This window comes from Phyllostomus discolor, chromosome 5 (assembly GCF_004126475.2).
Source record: "Phyllostomus discolor isolate MPI-MPIP mPhyDis1 chromosome 5, mPhyDis1.pri.v3, whole genome shotgun sequence".
Lineage (NCBI taxonomy): Eukaryota > Metazoa > Chordata > Mammalia > Chiroptera > Phyllostomidae > Phyllostomus > Phyllostomus discolor.
In genome coordinates, this window is record NC_040907.2 from 129,045,026 (window position 1) to 129,072,500 (window position 27,475).

At 36.5% G+C, this 27,475-nt stretch overlaps 2 protein-coding genes and 1 long non-coding RNA gene across 4 annotated transcripts in view; 2 read left to right on the top strand and 1 right to left on the bottom strand.

Moving 5' to 3' along the window:
* Positions 1–27,475, top strand: part of CTNNA3 (catenin alpha 3) — a 1,497,017-nt gene that overhangs the window by 561,873 nt on the left and 907,669 nt on the right. The gene's annotated exons all lie outside the window — the stretch shown is intronic.
* The window catches only part of LRRTM3 (leucine rich repeat transmembrane neuronal 3), a 170,702-nt gene that overhangs the window by 93,337 nt on the left and 49,890 nt on the right, over positions 1–27,475 (bottom strand). The gene's annotated exons all lie outside the window — the stretch shown is intronic.
* On the top strand, positions 530–26,369 carry LOC118500829. Its single transcript, XR_004903413.1, has 3 exons — positions 530–549; positions 951–955; positions 26,218–26,369. It is a non-coding gene; the product is annotated as an uncharacterized LOC118500829 (long non-coding RNA).

The following is a 27,475-nucleotide window of genomic DNA, read 5'->3' on the forward strand; positions in this document are numbered from 1 at the left end:
GATGACAAAGGCAAAAAAATAAAGAGATAAAAGAAATACCGCCAGTAGACATTGTAGATTTTATTTTTATGGCATTTTTATTTTTCACATGCTTTAAAATAATCTGAGGAAAACTTTTTGTTCCCTGCATGTGTTCCTGCCAGGGTATATGTAAATCATGTTTTTATTAATGAAGTTATAAGTATGACTAGGATCTACTATCTAGAGGAGTCCTTGGTAACTTTGTAAAAGAATTCTTTTTGAATATTAAACACTGACTTTCTCTCTTTGTAATGCTATATAATTATTATATAATACAGAGCTTTTTCCTTTAATGAGAATGTGTCACACTTTCCAGCTGTTGAGAAAGTCTAAATTTCTATAAAGTTTTTCCCATTGGCTTATTGCTTTCATCTCCTTTTCCTCATCATTCTGTTCTCTCCTATTTTCAATTCCTATTCCATCTTATTTTTAAAATCTTAATATATTTAAATACATTTTTATGTAAATTACTGTAACTATATTGACATAATATTGACAAATAAAACTGTATATATTTAAAATATACATGTCGCTACTCTCTTCTTTTGACTTGAGATGAATTTCCATGAGCACCTATCATTCTAGATGAGCATTCGCAGCCTACTGTTAACTGGTTCACTATTAAGATATTAATTTATTTAATTTATACCCTTTTCTTACACTGCTCCTTTCCCACTTCCTGTCTGTCTGCACTTTCTTCTTTTTTTTTTTGTTTAATTCAACAGAAGTGTTTGGAAGCTGCTGAGTCAGCACTTGGTCACTTTCCAGTCCCTGTGCATGAGTAATTGACTCTGGCCAGACACATCAAAATTAAATTCTCAGATTGCTTTAGCTTTAACAGAATTGCACTGGCATTTTTTCTACTCTTCATAATGCATTCTCCATAGAATTTTATTGTAATTGTCAGATGTTGGGGGCAGGGCTTGTAGTCATAGTAATTGACTTTACAGCAAGATCCCTTCTTTTGAATCCTCACATCTAATTCAATTTAATTCAACAGAAGGAACCCAAACACAAGAGGCAGCAGATTTGACTTGTATTTCTTGGATAAATTATATAACCTCCTAGTTTCTTTTATATATAGGGGTTGAAGTAGGGATCTTTTACATTCCTTTCTAGTTCTTTATAATTCTGTGATTATTGACCTGGGCTTAAACTCCGCTTTAAGTAAAAGACTGTGTAAGTGGGTGTTTTCTCTCACAGAACTAGCTAGGCTAGGCAGCAGTCAATGTCATCTCACTGAGCAGGTCGGCTTGATTCTCCTGCAGCTAATCTTATGCCAGTGCTCTCTCAATTCTCCTCCCATCAGCTGTCTTTCCATTGCCTCAGCAAGGGTGCAAGGAGCCTTTCCTACTCAAATACCTCACCAATTACTTACATAAGAGTGTTTTTGTAAATCTGTTCCAAATAGTGTTATTTCTGCAGTACTGAAATAATTACTCGTCTTAAGATTCCAAAGAACTCATGAACATGGACAACGGTGTGGTGATTGCTGGGGGGAGGAGGGTATAAGGGGACTAAATTGTGATAAAAAAATAATGAAGATTAAATTAAAGAAATAAAAGATCATATAACAAGCTTAGAAGCTGTCCCCAGAAAACCAGTTGTAGTTACCTGTGTGTTTGTGCGTGTATGTGTGTGTATATATACATTAGAGAGAATGCTATCATGATAATTTCCCTATATATTCAAGCTTCAATAGTTTTAATTGTGAAAAACAGCTATCCTGCAGATTGAACTGTTAGTAAGATAAATGCATGCTTTGTATTGAAACTGACAGAGCAGTGACTGGTAAAATCTAGTCACTGATCTAAAGCCGATACAACAAATCGGATGACCTTCAGTGCCTCTTAATTACTATTTCTGAGTAGGTTTCTGTTACTAAGAAAGAAAGATTTGGGGAAAATAAAACCAGTATTACTAGACAAATTTAAAAAATTGATGGGCAAGTAATCATCTTGTCAGCGATATGAAATTCAACTAAGCTAACTGATAAAGTACAGTGAAATGTCGATGTCTTTTGCATAGACTTACAAAAAATGTGTTATTCATTTCCATTTTTTATCTAAGTCAAGGCCCATTTCATCCTGAACTAACCTAAATCCAGTTTTTATATTTCCAGGAGCACCATTTATAGGTTGGCACCTAATAGGATTTCTTTTATGACCAAAAAGGAGTGCTGTCTGATCACCTCTATAGTTAGATCAGAGAGGCAACGGTGATTGAAAGTAGATGAATGGATTTTATTGCCTAATCATATTTTGATCCACATTATCCAGTAATACCCCAATTTTCTGTGAATTTAGTGCAGATGATGATATTAACTTATTAAATACTCACCTATCCAAATACCTCAATTATATATTATTTTTCAGATGTCCTACATTTTCTCTTGGAAATGCTAACCTAAAGACCAATAACAACAGACTAGCTCCCAGTATATGTTTAGTGATGCCATTATTTCACTAATCAATTTGGATTGTTTGGTCATAAGTCTTAACTGAGCAATTTGGGAGCATAAAATAGCATTGATATTCTTGAAGGAATCAAAATTTTGGTTAATAAAATATCACTTTCAAACCAGCATTTGAAAATGATAAATAAAAGCAGTAGAAATGCTTTTAGTTCTCAAGTTCTAGAGTTTTCTATATTTCTGTGGTGTTCCAGTTTTATAATCATCTGCTCTGCATTCCAATTTATTGTAACTGAAGTCTTAAAACTTATATTTCTAACATAATTATGTTATTTTCCCATAAAAATTCTGTGGGCTACTGATATTTTAGCATTATTAGGGCTCATTCTGTGGTGTAACATGTATTTAGTTTTAAGGGTTCATGAGGTACTCGAGTAGAAGGTGCATTCTCTGACTGTCGAGTGCAGGGTTCTATATATATCCATTGCATCATACTTTTTAATTGTTCTGTGTAAATCCTCCAATGTGTGCTGATTTTGTTTATTTTTTTCTGCCTGATCTAAATATCAGTCACTGAATCAAATGTACTGATATATCCTGCTATTATTGATCTTTGACAATAGCTCCTTCTAATCCTCTCCATTTTACTTTGTATATTTAAGGCAATATTGTTATTTATCTATGAAGTTGGAACTATACTTTCCAGCTGAATCATTTTTATTGTTTTGTAGAAACTTATTTCTTCCAGTGTGCTTTTTTGTCTTTATAGGAGTGTCTCCTTTTAGTCATTATTTGTTTATTCCTTTTATTCATTACCTGTTTTCATCTTTTTACTTTCAGCCTCATGTGTCATTGTGGTTTAGTTCTACGCTTTCCAAAAACCATAGAATCTAATTAACAAATGTGTCATCTAACTGATATTTATTCTCTTTGTATTTATTCTCATTATTGATGTATTTTGGTTTATTTTCTACTATTTAATGTTGTGCTATTCACACTACTCTATGCTTAAAAAATACTCTGTCTTCTATATTGATTTCTCAATTTTTTTTTGTTGAAACTAGTACTAAAACAACACCGTTTACCAAGTACTTATAGAACATGGAGTAAGCAGGTACTTATTCTCCTATATTAAGAGGATTGTAATGTAGGAGTATGCAAGATGATTAAACATGTCTCATGAGATACCTAAAGGCTGTGCTGATATGCCATGTTCAGGAACTTTGGCCTGCATCCTGTGGGTTGTTATCAGCAGTGAATATTTATATAAGGGGATTGTTTTAACCATTTCATTTAGAAATGCAATTATAATTGTTATAGGCAAATGAACTGGAATAAGAGTATGAAGCTGAGGTTAAGGAGCAGGAAGGCCAATTATAATTCACTATAATAATCCAAGTGATGAATGATGAAGCTGTGGTAGCAAAGTCAAGGGAGAACAGTAGATTTACAATATGCTGAGAATCAATGGGTCCCCATGACCAATTATGTGCATGGGATTGCAATGGGATGGATGACTATAGGTTTCTGCCTATGGCAAGGACATGGCTGAGCCGCTAAATAAGAAGAGAATAGGAAATAGCCACAGTCTGGGGGCCTGTTGCTGCTCGGGGCAGTGGGTGTTCTCTTACAAATTATTATAATAGCATGAGCTGTGGGATTATTCAGATGGTAAGACTACCTAGGGAACAAAGCTACAAATAAGAAGATAGTTTTTTAAAAGGAAGAAGGAATACCCAGAACCCAGAATTTAGTGAAAATTATGTAGAAGAAAATTGCTTTATTATTTAACCATTAAGAGTTATGTTTATTTAAATGGAAGTCATCTAAAGGCTTTATAAGAGCTTTATAAAAAGATAAAGATTGGTTCAAAATATTCTATACATGCTTCAGCAAATTTTATTTTGTTTTGTTAGTTGCTGAAGGGGTGTATCATACTCAAGGTATTGGTTTTAAAATGAATTGTAGTTAAAATAATTTAATAAAGGTAAACCACTTTTTACAAACAAGAAAATATTTATGGTTATTTGGCAACAAATGAACACCTCCTGCTTAAATTATATCTCAGTTATATTTGTTTCATATGACTGCACCCTATGAATGGCATAGGATAAGTTGCAGTCACAACCATGGAGAATTAAGAACCCTACATTACTGAAATAAGACAAAGGATTGTTTTGCTAAATATTAGTACATCAAGCAAAGATGAAGAGGCTGTTTGATAACCAAATCACCTTCTACTCTTATTCTTGCCACTACATCTAAATGTTCTGGGAAGTTTGGGGATATCAACAAACCTGTAACTCTCCTGCTATCGGACAGCTGCATGACTGGCTTATTCTTCACTGTCTTTTCATTTAATCCACGATATTAAATCTTTTGATTTAATGCCAGAAACCAATAACACTCACAAAGCTGATTCACAGATTTTCACCTAGTAAATTGTTGCTGAATGTTTATAGGTGTTAACTAAAATGGAATTGTCTAAAATTACTTTTTAGGAGTATTTTAGGATAAAATTTTCAAATGCTACTTTAGATAATATTGTCAAAAGTGCCTAGGAAACAGATTTTCTTACAGTAAGTTGAGCAAGCAGAAATCTGCATAGGCTGTAATTAACTCAGATAAATACATCAGTGATTAATACAAACATGCATTATTAAATTAGCTTATCGTCCATATTATGAATGGTGGTCTTGCTCTTCTTTCTTTGTTGTACAACTAGTAAGTTAGGTGGAGAATTGTTTTTATCCAGGATGCATTTATAATTAAAATATATATTTCTGATAACACCTTCAGTGGTATTAGTAAGTCATTGAAGCCATACATATGGTATCAGTCTTCTTGGAGCCATTAAACTTCATTTATCAACAGAGCTTTGAGAACTACTTGTGCTATGGGAGATTTTAGGCAGTAGATAATAAGATAAAACATAGTTCAGCCCTAAGTTGTTTTCAGGCTAGTAGAAGAAAATACAAAATATCAATAAGTAGGTTAAAAAAAGCAACCTTAATTTATTTGTATTTATAGGATGTAGTAGTAAGGTGATGTGAAAGAAGTTTGTAAGTTTAGAGGGTGCAGTGATGAAATTATGTAATAACCACTCAGTACAATATCTAGTACATGGTAAGAACTCCATAAATATTAGTGCTTACTATATTTATGGCACAAAGTTGGTTGTGTATAATTCCATGTTTAGATTTCAGGAAGGTTTATAGAAGCACTGATGCTTGCACTGGACTGTGAAAAGGACTAAGAGTTCGTTAGTTTCAGGGTGGGGAGAGGATCTTCCAAGCAGAAGTGAGCTAGGCTGTGAATTAGTGAGTCTAGGTAGCCTGAATGGATACATAGCAGGTTGAGGAAAGGACTGGGACTTAATGAGAAGGCCAAGGATTTAGGCCCGAGCCAGGTCATAGAGGACTCTGCAAGTCATGCTAAGTGTTTGAACTTTATCCTGTGAGAACACTGATAACCTTTGGAAACTGGGTTTTTGAACACTGATAACCTTTGGAAGTTGGGTAATTTGATCTGTGTATTTTAAAGATATCATTTGGTGACTGTGTGGAGAGTGCATTAAAGTGGAGAGTGCATTAAAGAGTACAATCCACTGAGGCGTAGTTCAGTGGATTGAGCGCAGGCTGCGGACTAAAGTGTTGCAGGTTCGATTCACCCAGGCATGTACCCTGGGTTGCAGGCCATGACCCCCAGCAACCAGACATTGATATTTCTCTCTCTCTGTCTTTCTCCTGTCTTTCTCTCTGTCTTTTTCTAAAAATAAAAATAAATAAAATCCTTAAAAAATAATAATAAAAAAAGAAAATAGTGAAATTGTCATTAGGAAATTCCTCTTCTATTCCTCTTCTATATTCCTCTTCTATATGTAATTTATTATTTATTACAAACTTGAAATGTTTAGAAATTCTTTTGATGGCCTAGTCTTGATTTTTACAGCAATTTTGATGGCATGGTGATATTTGTGCCACAACCTGGAGAGTGCAGAATTGAAACAGGAATCTTAGGTCTTAGTACTTACCACTATTTTTGTGCCATTCGGTATTGTGATATTACTCTGGCTGCTTTCTCCATACTTTTAAAAGTTCAGCAAGATTTTAAAACTAAGAACTGTAGATATTTGGTAATTGAGGGTCTGAAAATAAGAATGTTAATGGATTTCTGTTTTTAGATAGATTCACACTGAGCTTTATTCCATTTATAAAGTGAGCTAATTTGTTCCACACTGTAACCAATTTTGAAATAAATTTCAAACTTATTAGTTAAAGGTATGATAAGCTTAGGCCAGGCAAACACATTTTTGTCTTCTTTAAATGTCATTATAAAGGTTAAAAGGCATTTTTTTAACCATTGAAATGACTGGGTATGCTGCTTCTTTGTGTTACTCAATGGCTGTAATACAGGGTGAGGCAAAGTTAGGTTTATAGTTGTGAATACATGAAACACAGTTTATTCTTGTATTATTATTTATTAATGATTATATTCTTTTCCATAAGAACAACTGTAAACCTACTTTCACCTCATCCTATATAGGTGACTCCATACCTGTGTGGTGGTGGCAATGTACCTGCTACATGAATGTTGCTCATTTGTAGGGGCTTAGCTTAGCTCAGACTGTTGGACCTGGCATGGTTAAAATTTACATTTTACATGGAAAAGTGAACTTTCACTTCAGTGTACATTTATTTATTCAATCTGTTATCCATTGAAGTTACATTGCCCTGCATGATGTGTTATGAGAAGCTATGAGAAGACACAAAGCAGTTAAAACTTTTGCCCTTGAGGAGTTCCAGCCAAGAAGGGGGCAGAGGTAGAAATGTTTTTCTTCCTCATACAACCAAAATAAATATAACAACCAATTTAAAAACAAAAAACAATCAGAACTGACAGAAAAATCAAATTGTGTGAAACTCTGACAACCAAGGAGATAAAGAAACATTCATCCAGACTGGTAGGAGAGGTAGAGATGGACAGCCAGGCAGAGAGGATGCACAGCAAGGTGGTGAACTGCATGAGGGAGGTGGGGGCTGGTGGATGGGGTGCTCCTCAATTCATGAGCAGATAAACCAGGAGGATCAATGGAGGAGTTATACAGATGGCAAAACCCAGGGTTTCAGCATGGGAAACTAAAGACTCGAAACCTCTGGCTGTAAAATCTGTGGGGGTTGTGAAGGTGGGAGAAACTGCCAGCCTCATAGGAGAGTCCAGTGGAGAGGCTCACAGGGTCCTAGAAGGTACACAAAACCACCTACCTGGGAATCAGCACCTAAAAGGGCAGAGTCTGCTTGTGGGAAGCAAAGGAAATGACAGAAAGTGGGGTAAGAGCTGAGGAAGTGGCATTATACTCTCTCTGACCCCTCCCCCACAGACAGTGCCACAAAACAGCAACATGGTTTGCCCCACCCTGGCAAATACATAAGGTCCCACACCTTCAATCTAACAGGTGCACTAAGACAAAGAAATATGGCCCATATGAAAGAACAGATCAAAACTCTAGAGAAAGAAGTAAGTGACGAGGAGATAGACAATCTATCAGATGTGAAGTTCAAACCACTGGTGCTCACTTCACTGGTGCTCAAATCACTTCAGGATGATCACAGAAATTATTGAGTTTGGTTGCAAAATGAAGGAAGAAATGAAGGCTTTACTAAGTGAAATAAAAGAAAATATACAGGGAACTAACATTGAAGGGAAGGAAACTGGGACTGAAATCAATGATTTGGAGCAAAAAGGAAGAAATAAACATCCAAATGGAACTGAATGAAGAAATAAGAATTCAAAAAAAATGAGGAGAGGCTTAGGAACCTCTGGGACAACTTTAAACATTCTAACATCTGAATCATAGGGGTGCCAGAAGGAGAAGAGGAAAAACAAGAAATTGAAAACTTATTTGAACAAATAATGAAGGAGAACTTCCCCAATCTGGTGAAGGAAATAGACTTTGAGGAAGTCCAGGAAGCTCAGAGTATCCCAAAGAAATTAGATCCAAGAAAAAACACATCAAGGCACATCATAATTAAGATACCTAAGATTAAAGATAAGGAGACAATCTTAAAAGTAGCAAGAGGAAAGGAGAGTGTTGCCTACAAAGGAATGCCCATAAGACTATTAGCTGATTTCTCATTAAAAAAAAAAAAATCCTTGCAGGCAAGAAGGGGCTGGAAAGAAGCATTCAACGTCACGAAAGGCAAGGACCTGTATCCAAGATTACTCTATTCAGCTAAGCTATCATTTAGAATGGAAGGGCAGGTAAAGTGCTTCCAAGGTAAGGTAAAGTTAAAGGAGTTCATCACCACCAAGGTCTTTATTATATGAAATATTAAAGGGACTTATCTAAGAAATAGAAGAAGATAAAAAAAACTACGAATAATAAAATGACAACAAACTCACAGCTATCAACAAGTGAACTAAAAAATGAAAACAAAAACCAAGCAAACAACTAGGAAAGGAACAAAATCACAGAAATGGAGATCACATAGAGGGTTATCTGTTGGGAGGGGAAGAATGGGGGGGATATACAGGGAATAAGAAGAATAATTGGTAGGCATAAAATAGGCAGGGGAGGGGTAAGAATAGTATAGGAAATGGAGAAGCCAAAGAACTTATATGTGCAACCTATGAACATGAACTAAGGGGGAGGGGGAATGCTAGACAGTGGGGGTTGCAGGGTAGGGGGTGATAATGATAAAGGGAAGAAAAATAACTGAGAAATTATAATAGTATAATCAATAAAATATACTTAAAAAAACTTTTGCCCTTGAAAGGCTTGGTCTCAAATAGCAGGAGAAAGGCAAGCCAATAAAGTGCTTTAAAAAAAATCAGCTAAGAGTCCTGGCTCATGTGGCTCAGTGGATTGAGTGCTGGCCTGTGAACCACAGGGTTGCCAGTTTGATCCCCAGTCAGGGCACATGCCTGGGTTGCAGGCCAGGTCCCCAGCATGAGTGTGTGTGAGAGGCAATTACACATTGATGCTTCTCTCTCTTTTCTCCTTCCCTTCCCCTCATTCTGAAAATAAATAAATAAAATCTTTAAAAAATATATCAGATAAGAGAGCTGCAAGTTTGTAAGAAAAATTATGAATATTCAATGAAAGTCATGAATGATAAAACTAATTAAATTTGAGAAATAAAATATGTACATTTATTAGAAGACTAAAATTATTAAATATGTCTATTTTCTCCAAATTATCAGAAATAGAAGCTCAATTGGAGAAGACAGCTTGTCCATTTTGTTAAATTGTATATCAGTAGCACTAGAACAGTGCCTAGCACATCAAAACTCCAGAAAGAGAACTAAGAACTAAATTCAATAAACATTTGTTGAATCAGTGATATATCTAACTTCACTCAAAATCTGATTTAAAATATCGTTTGGGTGGAACTTGACAACCTGATCCCCAAATTCATAGATTCATAGATGGGAAACATAAAAATACCAAAATTTTCTTGCAGAAGCCTAATGTCAAGGTAAGGCTTGTCCTATCAGAAGGTGGTAGACTGTATTTTGAGAAATGGCCACAACACCATCTCCCTTCCCATGTGTTTTTTCCCAAGGTGACATCGCCACTCCCTTCATTAAGAGGCAGAGTCAATTTTTTTTATCCTATTGGACCAATATAATAAAGCAGAGGTGACTTTAAGTACTTCTGAGGTGAAGCCTTGAGAGATTTGCCATTTTGAACATTTCTAATCGGTTCCCTTCCACTGTGCTTTGCCAAGCCCAGATAGCTGTGTGGAGAGACCCATGGAGAGGAAAACAGAGGCTTCCGGTTGAAAACTCCCTCTGAGCTCCCACCTGGCAGCTAGTACCACATGTCAAATATGTGGAGAGGCTATTCTGGAGCTCATTGTGGTCCCAGTAGGCAAGCAATACAATGGGAAGCATTATTTTGTGGTTACCTCAAAATCATGAAAGTTGATGATTTTTAAAAAATGTCCTCATATTTGAAGCAGTTTGTTTTGCAGCAGTAGGTAACCAAAACACCAATGTAAATGCTTTTCAAAGCTATAATAACTGAAGCAGCATGATAATGGCACAGTGAGAGAAAACCCATGAGGTTGAGGAACATAGAGAACCTTAAAGCAATTTTCACCCATAAGGGCATCGGTGTATAAACTGAAAAGGCACTAAAAATTGGGAAGAATGAATTAATCGATAAATGATAGGAATCATCAAGGAAAAATTAAGGTTATATTTCTTCTCATTATGAACAAAAATAATCAACAGGTGAATTAAAGATTTAAATGTGATCAACAAAATGTTTAAACTATGATAAGAAAATTAAAAACAGTATTTCTATAAGTATGGGGTAAAAAGAATTTATCAAGCCCTGGCTGGCATAGCTCAGTGGATTGAGCACGTGCTGTGAACCAAAGGGTCACAGGTTCGATTCCCAGTCAGAGCACATGCCTGGGTGGCAGGCCAGGTCCCCAGTGGGGACCACTAGAGAGGCAACCACACACTGATATTTCTGTCTCTCTCTTTCTCCCTCCCTTCCCATCTCTAAAAATAAATAAAATCTAAAAAAAAAAGAATTTATCAAACAAGTCATTAAATGTTAAATAAAAATATTTATACAGTGAATATAATAGAATTTAAATTTCTGTATAAAGAAAGGTCGCCATGAACAAAATTAAAAAACAAAATGTTTTTTGTTTCTAATGTAGAAGATATTTCTAATATATAGAACTGGAAAAGGATTTGTATCCAGACGGTATTATGAATTCCTAGAAACTAAAAAGAAGAAGGAGGGAGAAGAGGTGGAACAGGAAAGCTCAATCTAATGTAAAATAGGAAAATGATATAATGAAGCAATTTACAACAAAGGAAAACCAAAGGACGAACAAATATGTGATAAGATGCTTATCTTCTCCTGTAATTAGCAAAATAAAAATTAAATCAACAATGAGATTGCATCTAACAGCCATTAGATGTTAAAAATTATAATACCAAATCTTTAAGTGGCGCAGAAACTGAAGCTTTTATACCCTGCTGGTCAGAATATAAATTGATATTGGTTCTCTGGAAAGCAATTTGGCCACATCTGGTAAAGCAGAGGAAGTTCATATCCTGGTGTTGAAGTACCCAAGGAGACAGACAAGAATGTGTTGCTGCAGAGTGCTTAATAGCAGGTAAAAGTTTGAGAAATAACCTCAGTCTTCTGGTCTCTGTAAAAAGGTCAGTCTGTTTTTTTAAGCGAGATTGGAGTGGGTGGGGTTTGGGGGGGTGATTGCAGTTACGGAGTTGCGGAGCTCAGTTGTGTGTATATCATGTTTGAGACAAAGTGAGACACCAGAGATGCAGGGGAGAATGCAATCAATTCTTATGAGCAGTCAAGAATAGAGATAGGACCTTGACAGTCCACAGCATTTTGATTATATTTAAAGACAGGGAGTGAATCAAATCGATTACCAAAAAGACTGAATGACAGAAGAATATGTAAGAGACACTGAGAGGGGAGGTATGAGGGCTAACAGCCAAGATAAGTGGTTAATGAAGGGCCTTGATTTTTAGAATGAGGAGCTTGTCTTTGGTATAAAGTAATCAGAGCTGATGACATAAAAGCATTAGAGAGCATCCTGGCAATTATAAATAGAAAGGACTACAAAATATCCTATGTGTGATGCTGTTTCAGTTTCAAAAGCACAGAGTTTGGAAAAATATTACTAATGAAGAATAAAGTATTTCATATTTATGAAATCTATGGAATGTTTATATTTATTTATTAGTGATATTCAAAAGTGTTCAAATAAGTCCTTTTAAAATACTCAAAAATCAAAATAAATGGAAATTGACAGGAAAGTGACTGCAGTGTCGGTTATTTAATGTGAATATGATTTCCTTAGATGGCCTGTTGGTGTTGCCCAAATGTCCCCCCTAAGGAAATGTTATCTCAGAGGAGCGAACTACTTTCTGGACAGTGGCACGTAGACTTCTGTGTCTTGATGAGCAATATACAGATAAGTTAAAAACCAATAACTTCTTTCAAATTATATCAATTTAAGTGGCATTTTAAATTTATTGAATGTTTGAAAAAGTTGGGAAACTCTAAACTGCTGTTCCTGTATAAAACCTGGATAATGTGTGTGTGTTAGAATATCTGCTCTTCAAGGTCAAATATGATTTTGTGAAGGTTCTTCTGCAGGATATCTTGTAAGACTGGTACCATCGGCAAGTACTTGTATCTCTAAAATGTTTAGTGCATTTGACTACTCAGAAAACATTAAGTGCTCATAGACATAATGACACTGTGTCTGCCCTGCCATTCAAAACAAATTAGCCAGATTTACTAGAACTGACACGACAAAGCTGCCATATTGCTAGTGAAATTTTAGTTCATTTTATGAGTTATCAGCATTGGAAAGGGACAGTTTTTAGTTACATAGTTCAATCTATGAACATTATCATATAGTGAGATACACAAATTCCAGCTTGTCCAAATGGACGCTAAAGGATTCGATGTTAGCTCTGCTATAAATATGCAGTACCCATGTGGAGTACAGGAGAGGACACTTCTCTAGTCCACGTCTGGCTCCTAACTTGCTTCATCACCTTGGATAACATTTGACCTTTCTTTCCTCAATTATGTTGAATCCTAAATGCAGGCACTATAGTAGAAGTAGATGATTTCTAATTCTTTCTATGATTCACTAGGTCTTCATGTGCAAAAATCTAGGAACAGTCCATGTGGAAGTACTCTGTGGAATGATGGGATAATTTGGTGGCTAGAAATTGTGCACAGAAGATATTTTCAACAACTCTCCAATTTATCCTTTACTTCTTGAAATTATTAAATAATAGGTGGGCTGAGCCTTGTGTTTCTTTCCTATTTAAATGGAAACAGGATGTGGTTATTTAAAAGGTAGGAATTGCGATATCCTAAAAGTGCTGGGCTCCATTTCCTGAGTCTTGTTGCCTGGCCACAGCACTGCAGGGTGTTTGGGTGTTGGGAGGCAATGGGACACGCTGGCCCCACCTCATTATTTTTTACCAAAGGAGAAAACCTGACTTCATTCATGCAACAGACTCCACTGAGCAACAGAAGTTCAACACTGTCTACTCGCAAGCTTGAAATACAAACTAATAGACAATGAAGACTTGACTAACTCATCTTAATACTGGCTTCTTAGAGTCATCTGTTTTATGCAGGGATTATACCAAGATATTGAAATTACCTTAATTTTTAAATTTAATTCAACAAATATTTATTGAGTAACAGTTAAGGGGCAGGTACTGTGCTAAATCCTGGTACCATTAAAAATAATATAATTTTTCTTCCTTGAGATATTACATTATAGCAGGTAATAAAAAGACTCAACTTTCTCTTCTGGGTGGCTCAGACCAGCGTCCAAACATGATACTCCTCAGTGCCATAAAAATAAATTTTCTAAGAAAATTCACTCAAAAAACAACCTAGAGGTAAATTCATTAAAAACTTAAATAAGTACCCTTATTCTGTACAAATTTTGTTAGATAAGCTATTCACATCTGTATACAAAAGCCTCCTTCACAATGTATATCACTTTCTTGTATGTCAGCTACTGTAGGCATTTGATTTGATGGTGCATGTGGCAGGCTAAATGCACAGGATAATCTAACTATACAAGGCATCTCAGCACCTACTTTATTCCGCAAACGAAATCAAAGCAAATCTAGCCATTAACATCGTCTAATTCTGTTACACATAAACAAATTACCAAGAAGCACACTTTTAAAACAATAATGTTTTGTATTTGATGATTTTTCTCTGCCACAATGCTTATTTCTATGGACTTCAGGGAATACGTTGATATGTATTAATGATGTGAGAGCTTTATACTGTAGTCTGGAATAGCAGTTGATTGATTCGGGAGTTCAGTACTAAACCTGTAGAGAATCTCCTGCTAGGTCCAATGGGAGGGAAAGAGGAATAGGATCTCAGCATTGCCTTTAAAAGGTCTTCACTCCCAATATCTATCTGATTCTTCATTTCTAACTGCTGAACAAGAGCCATCAAAGTGAAACAGATAACGTGACAGCAGATTCAGGGGAAGGAGAAAACACTGTTGACTGCCATCAGAGATGGTAAATCTGACAGAGGAGAGGTTAGAAAGGATTGTTTTTTTTTTAAGTGTGAAAGAGCACTGAAGACCAAACCTCCAGGAGCACCTCCACGTGTAGGGAAATGGAAACAAAGAGGGAGGTGAGCCTGCAGTGGGTGGTCAGAGTGAAGAGGTGAGCCTGGTGTCATTTATGCATGGGCGGGGGGGGGGGGGGGGGGGGGGGGGGGGGGGGGGGGGTGGTAGCAGCAGGGGAGAGGGCAGTTTCAGGAAAGAGGTGTATAATTAGCTGTTCATTGTAAGTGTTCTTATGGAAAAAGAGCTTAAGTGGGAAAAACTAATTTCACCCCTCCCCTTTTACCTTAGCCTTGGCCTTACCTTTAGCTTTTACTATTGAGAGGAGAATGTTTTAAAGGCTTTTGAACACAAACTGATGGTTTGAGGCACTGAGAAGGACTGATGTAACATGATAAATCACAGTGAAAATACCAGCTTTTCATCATGCCCTGATTGAAAATCACAGAATTGACACACTGACCACTGAATAAAAAATGCACAACACCCAGAGGGTAGAGCATTCTAATTTAGTGAGAATGACTGAGTTTGTAGAGTGGAAGGAGAAGATACATAGTTTAATTTTAGATAAATATCTGTGTGATAGCTAGAAAGTCATTGTGTTGGCTCAAATGTTGCTTTCAATGGAGTTCTACCAAATTCATGTTAAATTAGTAAATTTTAAAGTATCTGAATCCAAATAAACAAACACTTGAGTATAATCTTATCAATGACATTATGAGGTAGTTAATTTGGGAATAACTTTTAAATGAATGAAGATACTTAGATTAAGAGATTAGAGGGCCTGATCCAAATTTATGATGTTAGGAAGTTAGGAAGGAGCTGAAAATTTGGATGTAGTTTCTGTCTAAAAGCTTGTGCTTCTTCATTATATGACACTCTATCTACTGCCCTACATAAAGCAAAGTGAATTACTGACCAAAAACTTAAATTATGTTAAATACAGTTTCAATGCTAATTTTACACTTTTGTATTCTAATTCTTTATACTTTGGTAATTTATGTTTGATATGATGGAAATACTTGTTAAAAGACCATTTGATTAATATGAAAACCTGATTTTTCAAAACCTTCTGCGCTGAAAGGATGACTTTATTATAAGTGAGATTACATTGTGAAGCCAGTGCTTACATTTTAAATCGGGCTCAAAATTTATTGTTTAGAATTTATTTACATTTAGTTATCATAAATTAAATTCACAGAAATGAAATAGGTTTGAAATATCTCTTTTGCCAAAGTCTTACTCTATGCTCAGTATGCTAAATTTAAGGTGTAGTGGTCTGTCTTTGAACGAAAAAATGCTATTCCAATGTTACGTATTTTTCAGACTATAAAATGCACCTTTCCCCCCAAATTTGGGAGGAAAATGGGAATGCATCTTATAGTCCAAATGTAGCTTACCTGCCTTGCTGTAGGGGGGTGGCCTATGTTATTTATGTTATTAAATATTTTACCACATTTTGTGCTTCAAACTCTTTTCTCCTGTTTTCCTCCTCTAAAACCTTGGTGCGCCTTATGGTCTGAAAAATTCAGTAACTTCACAAAATTTAAGGACCAGATGTTTCCTGAGTGATTCATGGCAATGAGATGATGATAACTGAATGAGTTTTCACGGTAATGAAGTCAATAACTTGATGAATATCTTATGTCAGAGTCAAATAGAAAACAAATCAAATAGACAAAAAACAAACAAACCCTTTGTGAGCACCTTCTATTGTTCAGAACCCAAACCTCAGCACCGTTCTTGACCCCTTCCCCAGTCTTCAGCCTCATGTTCTATCGTTAGGAAATTGTTCTACCTCTGCCATCATGTGTCCACCCGCAGAATCCGATCACCTCTCTCACCCTATCATCTCCCACTTGACCAGTGTCATATTCTTGTAACTGGCTCTTTAATTCTGCCTTGTCTCCTGTTGAAACGTGAGTCAGGTCATGTTACTTTGTCACACCCTTCTTTTTGTGAGGAGAAACTGAGTCCTCACAACTACTCTGTTCCCCTCTGTTATCAGCTCTGTTAACGTTGCTCCCAGCCTGCACACTTTGCTGCAGCCAGGGCTTCTGTACTTGCTGTTCTTTCTGTCCAGATTGCTCTTAGGAATATATGCATGGTCCTTCTCCTTGCTCTCTTCAGATATTTGCTCAAATATCAGCTGATGAGCGAGGACTATTCTGACCACCTGACTCTGACCTCTTACTAAATGAAAATATCACTGTTTGCCTCATTGTTGTAGCCAAGTATAGTGCCATAGTAGGTGCTCAATAAATGTTTTTAATGAATAAATGAATGGGTTCAAGAAAATGAATGGCTATCGTATGTGTCAGTTAACCTTCAGTTGACTCTGACATAGGTGGCATGATCTTCCTTTGATGAATATGATAAGTCAAAGTGATCCACTTTATGGTAAATTCATTATAGCTGGGTATCATTGATTCCTCTTAAAATTCTTACTAGTGAAATGAGATATTATTCTATATCATTCTTCTATAACTAGTAAATCATTTCCTCATGAATGTTTAGGTTTCAATGTAATTTTTTTTTATCAAAGAAGTTTTGTTAATTGAATTAACTCATTAAACACTTATTGGGGGGCTAATACATATAGGCCTTAATTTAGTCTTTGGGGTATACTGATGAATAAGACAGAAAATCCTGGAGTTTACAGTTAGAGAAATAGATACCTAACTTGAGAAGAAAATACCAGAGGACTGAGGCTGACTTCATGGACTGTATTATTGGGGTCCCTTACCATTTGCCTCCGGCCATGTTTAACTGATGAAAACCATTGACAGACTATCTGAGATCCAGGGAAGGTGAAGGCTGAGTTCAAGCATATATTCCCCTGGATCCTTCCTGCTAGGTCCCCACAGATGGACCGTGAGTGGGTTTTCTTTCTCTGAGGCCATGTTCCTGTTGTGTGACCCTATCCCATATTTTCACACTCAGAGCTTTAGGAACTCTCTTTTTCTTACCCTCTTACCTCTGTGGTGGTAACCACTCCTCCTTGACTGTACCTGAAGATTATATTATATTTTTTTCTAACTTATAATAAATTATAATTATAATACTATCTCAAATAGTCCCTTTGTTAATTATATTTTATGATTGCACCATTTATTTCCTATCCACCCATAATTGATAAATATGATTAGGAAAAGCCTTTCTGATGAAATAATAGACAATGTGAATTTTCAGGGAGTGGCCATGAGTAGAAGATCAAGGAAAGAACATTCTGGACAAAGGTAACGTCTGAGACAAAGGAGCTAAGGCAGGGATGAGCTCTGTATGTTTATAGAACAAAAAGATTTTGGCTCAAGTGTTCTGAGCAAATGGGAGGTTTAGATCTAGGCAGGTGCCAGACCTCTGACTTGGCATTAATATCCCTGTTATACAAAAAAAAGCAAAAACAAAAATAAAGCAAGAAAAATATGTTAGTGAAAGGCAATATTTTGTGTGGTGTGCCTTTACCTAATTCTATTTGTGAATTCTATAAGGGATGAAGGGAAACTCACTAAAAATAAATTATTTACATTTTAATAGTCCTTTATTTATAGCACATTTTCTTACATCATTTAAATATTAACAAGAAAAAAGTAAAGGAAGTAAATAATTAAAAGGGTAAAACTTATGCAGGCTATACTTTTTATATATCCTATAAGATTAAAATGAAACATTAACTTTGAGAAATAATTTGAAGATCATAGTTTATCATTTTAAAAAATCTATCTTCTTTCTTCTGCTTGAGAGAGCAAAATTACTTCCTAAGAAATGTAGAACTTTATTACTTTAGAGTTACCTTTAGTTGTCTGTTTTCTCTCATCTTTTCATTTGGTCAATTTCACCTGTCTCCTCCATTCAAGAAGAACTTAATTGCTTAGTCTTCTTACCTACCTTCTTATTCTCCCATCCTCTTATTTTTCTATTGATAGTATTTACATATTTAGAATAATATTTGCTATTCTCTTGGCAAGAAGCTTGGCTGTTTTCTAGATTTGTGGTTCTCTTTCCTGGTAACTGAAATCACATTCTGAAGGAATGTTGTTATTCCATGAGATATATTCATTTTTGGTTGCTACACTATCTTGATGTAAAAAGTAGTTTTGGCAGTAGATAGCACTTAGAATAATGACTGGCATGTGTTAGATGCTTAGTTAATATTTGCTGGTGGAAAGAATATTTGAGAATTCAGGCTCCAGTGGTAAAGAGATAATTACTCCAAGGCACTGGGGGACATATTTAGCCTATCTAAGCCTCAGTTACCACCAACTATAAAGTTAAGGTTATAATATGCTGACCCTTTAGGATTGTTCTAAGATTTCAGTGCAATAATGTATGCAAAGAACTTAGTCAGAGTCTAGCACATAGAAAACAATCAAATGTTAGCTGTTGGTTTTAGCAACAATTATTTTGTAACCCCAGAGTAGTACATTTTAACAGATAATAAAGTTTAACTGTTAAATTTCAGGAGAATGTATTTATTGGTGAATTTTTCATTGTTTACTAGGTAAACATTAACTTATTGGGGAATGGATTGGGTGGAATGGGGAAATCTCTGAGATATAAATTGTTCTATACCTTGTTCATATTTTATAATTTATATGGCCACATGTTCAAAAGTAGGGCTATTACTCTCTTTCTTTTTAATTCATGAATGGCATAGTGTTTAGATGAAGAATGTGACTATTCCCTTGATCTCAATTTGATTAAAAATACTAAATATTTGCTTTTAAATTAGAGTTGTTTTGGCATTGTTATTATTGCAGGAGTCAACTTTAACACCAATTAACTTATATGCATGTTAGATGAGGTTGTCAAAAAATCTAAATAATTACCCCCAATATGTGTGTGTGTGCATGTGTATGCATGTGTGTGTGTGAGAGAGAGAGAGAGACAAGAGAGTTCAGGAATATTAAAGCAACACATTACTCTTTAAAAAATTGAATTTTCTATCTACCAAGGCAACAAGCTATTTCTGTGTAAAAGCCTTCTTTACTGATAACTCCTTTCCACCTGCACTTGGTCCGTGAAGAGATAATGCCAATTCTATAGCTTAGATCAATAGATTTGTTACAACACAGTTCCTCTTCTTGGAGCCTATAGCAGTATTGCCTTCATTAAAGTGGAGCAGTCTCAATAAAACCATTGAGTATTGGAGCTGACACTTTTTTAGGGACACTCTACTTTAAAACTCTCATATTATCTGATATGCCAATGATGAAGCAACTTGCTTAAGTTTACAAATATAGATAGCAGAAGAGTCAAGTGGAATCCAAACCTCTTTTTTGGGGGGGAGGTCATTATTTTTACCACATTGTGGTGGTTGTGTCCTGACCCTGGTACCTGGAGATCTTTACTTAGTCAGTTCAGCTCCATGTAAGCAGTCTCACCGAGGCACCCCCATGATGTCCCTCATGCTGTAGGTAAGATTATGGACAGAGGGGCTTCTCTTCACAGCCGTCTTTATCAGGGTACGTCTTCGATTGTTTGAAGCATCAGAAAGTCCCTGTCTCACCACAGAATTGATTATCTAAATGTAATTTAGTTGTTTTTCTTTTTGTCTATTATATAAAGGCACCTATGATCTCTGAGGGTTTTTAATTCTGTATGTGCATGTGTACTAGATTATGTTAGCCATAGAAATCCCAGAGTGACCAGGGACAGTGGGAGGTAGGGAGTATGGAGGAATCCATATCTTCACTATACACTTTTGTACTTTGTAAATTGTAACCACATTTCTCTAGGTATTAATAGGTTCTATTTTCTAACAGCATCTTGGAAAGACTAATAAGTATAGTCAACTTTCACAAAGATATTTCCCAGAGCTTGTGGGAAAAGTTAAAGGAAATATGTTCTTATAAATAAAGCTGAGTTAATTAAAAACAATTCAGCTGCCAATACATGGAATATTTTTTATTTTATTTATTTTTTTATCCTCACCTGAGGACACTTTTTCATTGCTTTTAAAGAGAGGGGAAGTGAGAGGAGATGGGAAAAAGAGAAACATAGATGCAAGAGATAAGCATTGATTGGTTGCCTCCTGTAGGTGCCCAGACCTGGGATCCTACACTCCAGGACTGGGGATCCAACCCACAACCCAGGCATGTGCCCTGACCAGGAATCAAACCTGCAACCCTTCAGTTACGGGACAAAGCTCCAACCAACTGAGCCACACCAGCTAGAGCCAATAGATGGAATATTTGAAGACAAAAATGACACGTGATCTTGAAAGCCATATGTGATTAGAAAAGACAGTATTTTATTCATTTAAGAAAAATATGTGAAAGGAGATCCTAAAATTACTTATATTTGATGTCATTGAATAAATAATATTGATGATGCCGAATGACAATATTGTGATTCTGATGTACAGACTCATGAAGAAACAGCATTGTGTTTGAATAAACAATATCAAGTACACAATATTGTGCCTCTGATGGGAAGACTTATGAAGAAATATGTATTCATGGTGTTTTCTAAAGTTTTCATAAAAAGCAAGTTCTTGAAATTTGTGGATGGCTTAATTGAAACAAAGTTTCCATTTTTATTAAGACATGTTGTATTGGAATGAATATTGCTAAAATTAAAAAGTGACTAGTAGCTTATTTTATATTAATACATTAATATTAATAACCCATAATTTATTTCTTTCTTTTATATTTTTCCTGAATGTTATCTGCAGGGCAAAACCTCAATTGCTGTGGAGAAAAGCAAACTTATCCATGCTACCTCCCCTTGAGCTGTAGTTCTGCAGCTCTTGGCCCTTTGCCAGGCGTTAATTGACAGAACAGAGCCCTCAGCCAGTTTCCCACTTTTGGTGTTGTCCGAAAGAAATAGCCCACAAAAAACCCAGTCTGGATGTTACTCCAGTAAGTGCTGTAACTACTTTTCAAGAACCACAATTACACATGCAGTCCTGCTGCATTCCGAATACGTTGTCAGGTGGATTTCTTGTTCCTTTCCTTGTTTGCTCCATCTGGAGAGGTCTGGGCACTGGTACAAGACTCCACAGTACCTAAACACAGACACATTAGATGGGGCAGCCCCTGCTCCCGAGACCAGAGAGAGATTGTATTGGCACAATGCAATGGGGTCTTATGCCAACCCGAGGTTCTTTGCCGATGCTGAGATGAAGAACATGGGCGTGATGCTAGGATGGAATGATGTATTAGGCAGCCAAAGCCTCCATTTGTCTTTCTGCCCAATGTGCTGAGCTGTAGACACTGCAGTGTTTTCAAAAGTAATAAAAAATATTTTGCTCATTAACTTTTTAAGTCCTGCTGACTTTGTGAAGTCAATATAGCAGACTGTAATTGATTTATGAAATGAAAAGCTCCTGCCTGACCAGTGAGCTCGGCAGTTGCTGCTCACAGCACCGTGTCCTTCTGCTCATCTATGCACTCCCTTTAGCACTGCCTGAGCCAAGGATGCTCTTAGGGGGGGAAGGCTCAAGCCTTGCATTATCTGCCTGTGGTCTTGTGCTTTCTCTCTGTGTCTCTTCTTTCTCATGGCACCTGAAGGATTTCTTCTCTAATGTTCTCATAATACCTCATGGAAAAACAAAGCCATATTTATTTATACCTGTCTTTTGATATTTTAATCTATTGGCTACTTTTCCTTTTCTCTCATTTTTCCTTTGTCTCTTAGCTTGTATTTTTTTTATCATGTGGCTTTATCTGCTCATTGATCTCTTTTATTTTTGTAAACGTAAAAGGTGCATAAATTTTTTCTACTTTAATTGCTTTTGCCTAATTTCAGCACTTACTCGAAAGATACTTGAAGTGATCAATGTCTGAGAAAAGAGTTCTGGTGTATAAAAAGTCATAGGAAACCCAGGTATTCTTAAGACATTTTCTACTCCTTAAATTAAACTATCTGGCTTAAGGTAGGCATTGTCCTAGCTTAATTATGTTCTCATAAATTATGTTCTCAAGCATCATGTAAGGAAAGTATTATTTCTAGTTACAGGTGAGAAAACTAAGATTCAGAGAAATATAACTTGGTTGAATCACTTAGCTATTGAGGGACAATGCTGGTATTTGAAAATAATTCTGTTAGCCTCCAAACTCTGTATTTTATTTCCAGTAAAAAAAAAAGATGCTTCCAATTGCCTCTGTTTTATTTCAAATGTTTAACTACCAACATTCATCTTTTGGCTGCCCTTAGAGTGGCTCATTCCCTTAGTGCCACTCTTTCAAATAGTTCTGTTGTTCCAACACCAGAATATACATGTATTTATTTCACAGTTTGCATCTACCCTGGCATATAGGTCTGCTGACTTCTTTTCATTGAGTTCTTACGTGTCAAACAGCATGTGTATGGAGCCCCTTGTCTCATCATTAAAGGCAGAGGGAAGCATTCTCATGCTGTCAAAAGTCACCAAGAGTGATCCCATAACCTAGAAAAATGAACATATAGTTGAGCCAAATAGGCAACCTTTGGGAACTTCGTGTGGATTTCATCTTCTCCTTGTTCTTTTGACACTACTCTGAGAGCGAGTAAGTGGTAAAATTATAGAGCACTGCAGCAGCAGGAAAGCAAAGCAATGTCCTTACTTCTTAAGTGTTTGAAGGCACCTGGAGTTTCCTCATGCAGGTATTGTATATTGCATTTAAGTGTCATGCCATGTCCATAATGCATTAGTTTACAGAGAGTTAATAGGTTCCATCCGTCTGAAATCTTGCATAATATTGCAGTAGCATTGAACATTACTGTCATTCAAGATGTGCAATATTGTACCAAAAATTAACCACAGATGCCATATTAAAACAGCTGAGACTTAGATTTAGCTGCAGCAGGAAGAAAATGGTGTGTTGTGGAAGCTGGCCAGAAGAGCATTGGAGATATGCTATAATTGAGGAGGAGGAGAAAAAAATTGAAGTCACACTGCCAAAAAAGACAGAAATGGAAGTGGGGGAGGTAATTCATAAGGTCAGTAGCAATTCCAAAGGACTCAAAGCCCTAGAAAAGAGTGGGGAATTTGGGATGAGTGATGCCTGGGGAAGCTGATGAAGTTTTAAAGCAGGCAGTTTAATGAGAACAATATTTACAGATATAACTGAAGGTATAAGAAAACAGCTATAAATGTGATAATTCATCTTTGGGACTTACTGTAGGCAGGCTATTGATTTAGTAATAAACTGCTGGAAAAACTATTGATGCTTGAAGTGATCAATGTCTGAGAAAAGAGTTCTGGTATATAAGAAGTCATAGCAAACCCAAACTATTACAGGATTTGAGATTATCTTGAGTACCCTTGGACTTGAAGACTATCCTCTGACGTTGGATCCTCATGAGATTAATGAATTTCATTTTAGGGGGAACAGTTGGAGGGTTCAGTTGGTTTAATTTTGTACTCAAAACTGAGATGGCAAAATTTTACTTCAACAGAACTGTGGGTTTGTAAGATTCTCATTAACTCCAGGCCCATCTGCCTTTTTGCTATTTATTCATTTGGATCATCTAGTCACAAGTGGGTGGGAAGGTCTCAATAGTTTTGGTTCCCATTCAATTCTGATTTCTGCTTGGAAAACAGTAGAGGCCAGTGACAGCTGTCGCATTGCCTGGGTTCTTTTTCCACTGTGTGAGCCAGAAGATGACTTTCCCATATACTTTGCTGCTAACAGAGCAAGCAGACCACAAGTCTTCCCTTCGTCTCATGTTCGGCTGTCTAAAAAATTATTATTTTCTCTGCCTGTGGTATACCTGGCTTAGGAAAGCAGACAAGGAACACAGTAGCCTCTCAGTCAGTAACTGACTTCATTGGTGGAGTTGAGAAAAGACTGGTTACTGATCATGATGAATCAGTCAAACCTCTTGACCTTTACCTCTAACTTGTGTCTTCTGCCCTGGCTCAAAAATGAAATATTGACCGTTTGATTAGTAACCAGGTGATACATCTGGTGCCTTACAAGTTACTGAAAATATTCTAGGCCTTTCCAAACTTTAGGGGGGAAATGTCCCCCCAAGGGATAATTTTGTTTTCCTTCCGTTTCTTTTAAACACAAAAGAATAAAATAAAAACGTGAGAGTCACACACCTGCTGTTCCATCAGTGCTTCAGCAAGGGAAAGCAAGGCAAAACCAAACCATTTTTTGGGGGGAGGGGTAGGAAGGAGAGATTGAGCCTGGTGTTTCCAAATCCAGGAAATTACAGTGCCATTTCAAAGTATTCTGTCTCCACAGAAGACAATTTTAAAAACTCTGGAATTTGATGATGATAAAGTGGAGCTAATGTTTATTGGGCACTCAGTATATGCCCAGTAATATTATCTGCATTTTCCCTGTATCATTTTACTCGTCCCTGTGAAAAGTGTGTGTTTACTAATGCAGCAAACTGAGGCACAGAATAGCTAACTGGCTCTTCCTGGCCCCATATCCTGTGCATGGCAGTGATTATGCAAACCAGCAAGTTAATGCCCAGGTCTGCACTCTGCTTCTGGACTCCTTTGCTTCTCATGTTGGATGGAAACTCGTATAGTACTTATTTTTTTATTAAATGTGTAAATGGGGGAAACTCCTGTAGGTGTGTTCTAAAACTATAAACAAACTAAAATCCAATAGAATACTAATAACTGTATGACTTTCTCACTTCAGAATGACCCAAATCTCAAAGTCATATTTAAGAAATAGGTATGGGAGGTATAGGTATGGGAGGAGTGGCTGTTTTTTGAAGAGTCTTATCCCTTTATCACTAATGACTTTCTTCAAATGATGGTTTTCATACACTTCACATAAACACCTTTGAAAATAATTTAGTGTAGTCAATAATTGTAGATGGAGTTTATTTTGTGTGTTGAGCCCTGTTTTCACACTACTTTTTATTTAATTAATAGAAATCCTTTATGAAATACTGTGACATGTTAGCATATAAATTAATCAAATTTTATTTATTGTTTGGAGTTTCAGCACACGTCCTCTTTCTCTCTGGTTTTTAAATTGTGGTAAGAACACTTAACATGAAATTTGTCCTATTAACACATTTATAAGTGCCCATGCCCACTGAATCACAACTCCCCATTCCCTTAATTCTCTGGAATCGTGTTTTCGGTAGTGTCGTTAACAGCACATGCATTGTGTCACTCATGATAGTCTGTAGACATATGAGTTTCTATATACAACTTTGGCTTTTCTATACTTAGGGACAAACATTTGACTTTGTCTCATTTTTCCTAAAATATGTGTTTCCATAAATATTAAGCAAGAATGCTTAAATTTATGAACTATTTTGTGTAGTTTCCAAATTAAAACAGAAGTGGTCAGACCACTATATGAGGTTTACAGAGTGTTTTATCTTAGATTCAGTGGCTGCCGAAGCACAGCATTTATGGACGGCAACTATCTGCCTATCTCAGAAACAGAATATTGTTTCCTTAGCTCAGACTATAATCTGAGACCATAATCTTCATTATGGCAAACAGTAACTCCTTATCTACCAATGACACAAAGCTGTTTTAAATTTTCTTTTTCCTCTAAAGTAAACAAGAGCCTGTTTATTTTTAGAAACTAGGACACATTTGGAAGTTCTTTGGATAAGAATGCTGAAGTTCTTGTACACGTGACAAGGAACAACAGAATGTCCTTCTTCCTGTGAGCCCTGAACTGGGGCCGCTCCTATAAATTCTAAAATTGTATTGCTAATCTTAAGCTTTGGGTCATATCACAGGTCTTTCCAGAAAAAGTCCAGCCATCATTAATACAATGAGAGTGGTTTGTGCCACATTGATGTAACCTGGCAGCCAGGAAGAGGGGACTGGAATGAGCATGTGTGAACAATGACAACTTCACTGTATTAGTCAGTGGGGGCAGTAGATGCTGTTGAGTGTGTGCTATGTGGCTGTCACATTCAAAATGACTGAGTGAGTAGGGCAATGAATCTGCATCAAATTTTGCATTAAGCTTGAACATTCCTCCATGGGAACTATTGGGATGATTCAGAAGCCTTTTGGGGGTGATGCAGTGAGTGCAGCACAAATAAAAGTGTGGCACAAATGCTTCAAAGATGGTGGAAACTGTGTTGAAAGTGATCCACATTCTGAAAGGCCTGCAACAAGCAGGACACCTGAGAATGTTGAACATATACAGGCTTCAATCAACAAAGATCTGTGACTGACAGTGGGAGAACTAGCAGCTGATCTGGGGTTTCCAAAAACTACTGTGTCCAAGATTCTGATGCAGGATCTTGGCATAAAATCTGACAAAATTCATTTTGTGGCTTCTGTTACCAGAGCAGAAGGAACATTATGCTGCAGTTGCTAATGACTACCAATAAACTAGGTTTCCTCACGAAGGTCATAACCAGAGGTGAATGGTGGGTCTATGATCTGGAAATGAAGGCCCATTTGCCCCAGTGGAAGTCACCTGGTTCTCCACGCCAGAAAAAGGCGCAGCAAAGTTGCAGGAAGATTAAGGCCATGTTAACTATGCTTTTGATTGGGAAGGTGTTGTCTGTCACAAGTATGCCTCCCCAGGCCAAACAATTAGTAAAGAATACTACCTCAATGTTCTTCATCAGTTGAGAGATTTAATATAATGAAAACGGCCACAGCTATAGGCAACTGGTGATTGGCAGCTTCATTACAACAATGCGCCTGCTTAGGCAGCACATCTGGTACAGAGTTTTTTGGTGAAACATCAAATCACCCAGGTAACTCAGTGCCTCTACAGCCCAGATTTGGTATCCTGCAACTTCTGGCTTCTCTCAAAACTATGAGTAAAATCACCTTTGAAAGGGAAGATATTTCAGAATGTCAGTGAGATTCAGGAAAATACAATGAAGCAGCTGATGGCAATTCCAACAAAGGATTTTGCAAACTGCTTTGACCAGAGGAAGGGATGCTGAGAGAACTGTGTACGGTCCCAGGTGCCTACTTTGAAGGGGACTGAATCATCATTGTCCTAAGTATAATGTTTCTTTTATCTTG